General features: G+C 35.8%; 1 long non-coding RNA gene across 2 annotated transcripts; it reads left to right on the top strand.

The window, feature by feature from the left end:
* The first annotated feature begins 330 nt into the window (after nucleotides 1-330).
* On the top strand, nucleotides 331-3,100 carry LOC141590894 (uncharacterized). Of its 2 annotated transcripts, none has more exons than XR_012520541.1 (3): nucleotides 331-497; nucleotides 1,090-2,946; nucleotides 3,078-3,100. It is a non-coding gene; the product is annotated as an uncharacterized LOC141590894 (long non-coding RNA). The 2 variants fall into 2 exon arrangements; XR_012520540.1 differs by having other exon boundaries at nucleotides 1,090-1,212; nucleotides 2,844-3,094.
* Nucleotides 3,101-3,610: the final 510 nt, after the last annotated feature.

Genomic DNA, 3,610 nt, shown 5'->3' on the forward strand with positions numbered 1-3,610 from the left:
TATATATTGATCCCATTTATATATATATATATATATATATATATATATATATATATATATATATATATATATATATATATATATATATATATATATATATATATAGAGAGAGAGAGAGAGAGAGAGAGAGAGAGAGAGAGAGAGATTGAATCATGTGAGGCACCCTTCTTAGGGTGAGGCGGCTGGACACCTTCTAAACCGTCAGATCTAATAACTAAAGATACTCCAGATGCTGCCACGTGTCCCCTTAATAATTCCTAACTAACTGCACCTTTTCTCTCAAACAAAATCATTTACTCACCCTCTCTCTCTCTCTCTCTCTCTCTCTCTCTCTCTCTCTCTCTCTCTCTCTATCTCGTCTTCATTGAGCACCGTTTTCGCCATTCTTCGGAGCTCTGTCTTCGCCATTCACTCAGATTTCGTCGTCATTTTATCGCAGAGCTTCACTCCGCCATTATCACTATGCTTTTTGACCTCCATTAACGTCCGGAAGTTAGGTAATTTCAATCACCTATTTTTTATTCGATTCAACCCGATTTTATTCTACATTCTTCACAATAATTTTCGATCAATTTATTTACTTTGTTAAATTCTCAATCAAGTAGTTTAATTACTGATTTTCGTTCTTGTTTATGGAGGTTTTGATCGATTTGAGTGGAAGTCTTCATTCATTCCATCTTTTCGATTAATCTCGTATTCGCCAAATATCGCTGACCTTTCACTCCATATTTTTCACACTAACTTTCAATCGACCTAATTAATTCGTAAAATTCAAGCTCGGCTATGGTAGTATTGTTGTTAGCCTAGTGTATATGTTAGTTTCAGATGTAAATAATAACAGCTTTTGAGTTTTATCCATTATGACGCCCTTCCATTCATTTTTTTCGTATTGATTTGTACCTCATTCTTTTGTTAAATGACCTCTCGAATTTTAATGTGCATATTACTAGCCATTGTAATAGGAACTTGATCCTAGGATAAAATTATGTTTGTGATTGATGTTTGACTGCCTTTCTCCGTTTCTTGATTTATATATTCATCTGTTACTCGTCTTTATTTAACTTTTATTTGCGTTGGTTGTGGATGCAGAAGGGAGAAGATCCAGGGAAATTCAGAAAATTAGATGTGATTATGTTTCTTGATGGTTATCCTGGGTATCATCATTTGTTGGGAATATCTGAGAAATCAATGTGCATTTTTGTGAAGTTAAAGGTCATTCCTTGAACAAGCCTGTTATTTCACGTACTGCTTGTTCACCTGCCATTAGACTGTACTGTTGTATATTTTCATTTTATATATGGTCAAATTGTTTCATTCATTTTTGCATTAGCATTTCAATCTTTTTTTAATGTCTAGTAAATTAAGAAAAATGATCTGAGTTATATTCTGAATTGTTACTGACAAATGGGGTCATGGGTTGGGTTCACTAATACCAACATTAGCATTTGAAATACCACATGACTTTCGTTTCTCCCAAAAACTGAACTTAAAATTTCATGGTGGACTTTTGTGCCATCAAATTGTTGAACTTTGTTGGGTAGTCGTTGAGGAGTTTTTGGAGAATATGTCTTTAGTGGTTTAATAACAGTAAATCAATGTTACATAGTTGGGCTGTAAGTTTCACATTAGGCTTGTGTCGAACGGGGCTATTTTGTGACAGCAAAATAAACATGTTTTCAGCCTCTATGAAATGTTGGAACTGTTGTATCGTGTCAAGGGTCATCAAATCATACTAAGAGGAGTGTCTAATCGATAAGAGGCTAAAGTGAAGTTGAAGTGTATTCAATTTTTGTCACATTCAAAGATCTAAATTTATGTAACTTTACCCTGTATTACTGATAAGACTAAAGCAAATAAAAATGAAAATTAAGGCTGAAACAAGGATAAATAAGCAACTGTTCAATTAATAAAATTGATAGGCTGCTCAAAATTCATTAACTGAGGTGCAATATTACACCTGGGTTAATGATAAGGGAAAGATTCCACTGAGATTTCATTCATAAGTTCATTCGTAGTTTTTCCTCTTACAAGGGTGGCCATATTTATACTAATATGCCTTGAAGAACAAGTAAATAAAAATAAGGAAACTACTAGGAAGATGCCTTCAATTGTTCCAATGGTTATCCAGGTGCTATTGTACTCCCCATGAGCTGTCAATGACTATCAGTGATATGGTCACATATCCCATGTGCACCGATTTTGTTGAGGTGTCCAGGTATTCCTTCTGACATTCCCTTGGCATTCTCCTGCAGACAGTAGCATTCTCCTTATAGTATTCTGATGTGATTTTGACAGTAGAAGCCCCTGATGTAGTATTCAGACTGAGCATAGCATTAGATGATGCACCATGTGTATCAATTACACCCTTTTGCTTAGCTACCCAGATTATTACAATGATTTTATATACATGATATCCTTTTTCTTGTGTTCGCGGAAATTGGATCTACAAAGTTCTTTAGGCTGGATGATTCTAAGGTCTTAGCATGGTTGTGTAAGAAGGTGAGTCCGAACTCTGAAGCATGGTGTAGATTAGTGAACATCCGTGTTTTGTATCTCTCAGTCACGTGTTGGTTTCCTTGGATGGTATATCTTCTGTTAATGATTATTTGTTGTTGCAACTGTGTTTCCGATTTCTTAGTCTAATGTCTTAATCAATGTGGTACAATTGTGATCGTTAGCGTAGAATATGGTAGTTTGTAGGATGTGTATCTCGAGTATGCGTGATGTGATTGTTGGTATTGCTAATTTACCATTTGGGAGCGCATGCATTGTTGATGTATGATCTTTCTGCCTTAGCAATGAGTCAATGACTGTCTACTAATATGTGTACTCTGGGTGTATAGGATTAAGGAACTTGGAATTTGTTTCGCTCAAGTAATCATGAGAGTATTATACACCAATTATACCGAGACTTCTAGGGCTTGTCCTTACTGAACAGAAGTTAAGGTATAGCATTGCTAAACTCTCTGTTTGTCTGTCAAACATCTTTTACTCTATTTCACACGTCAATCTGCAAAGTTCTACTCCATCTATTCATGTACTAGAACCTAATGAGCCGGAGGATTTTTCAACTTCAGTGCTTGATCCTGTCTCTATTTCAAAGATCGGGTTAATCAGTAAATTCTTTGCTTCTCTCTGAACTCGTAAAACAGTTACGCGGCTGGATGGAGACAACTTCTGGTATTCGTGCTATTCCAATTATGCAACTTTTCTACCGTCTATCTTCTACTGTTGGTGGACTATTTATACACAGCTCAAAGCCTGATAGCTTAGATTTGGATAACCTGATTAAGTGGTTTTTTTGCTGAGATCCGGTGAGGCGATATTGGTCTCTCACTGCAGCAATTCCAAGAATGTGCCTGTAATAACCATTTCTGAAATCAAGTCTTAAACCTTGATTTAATGACTTGTACATATCTTCATTATGGTCTCACTGATATCTCTTGTTTTTAATGCGTGTGTGTTTTTTTCCTTTTGCAGCAGAAGAGAACTCGCATTTGTTGATCTCTGTCTTGGTGAAGCACTTGGGTCAGAGAAATCTCGTCAAACAGCCTCTTAAACAGGTTAATATTATTCATGTCATCACACGACTTGCTCAGTTTGCAAAACA

This window comes from Silene latifolia, chromosome 7 (assembly GCF_048544455.1).
Source record: "Silene latifolia isolate original U9 population chromosome 7, ASM4854445v1, whole genome shotgun sequence".
NCBI lineage: Eukaryota > Viridiplantae > Streptophyta > Magnoliopsida > Caryophyllales > Caryophyllaceae > Silene > Silene latifolia.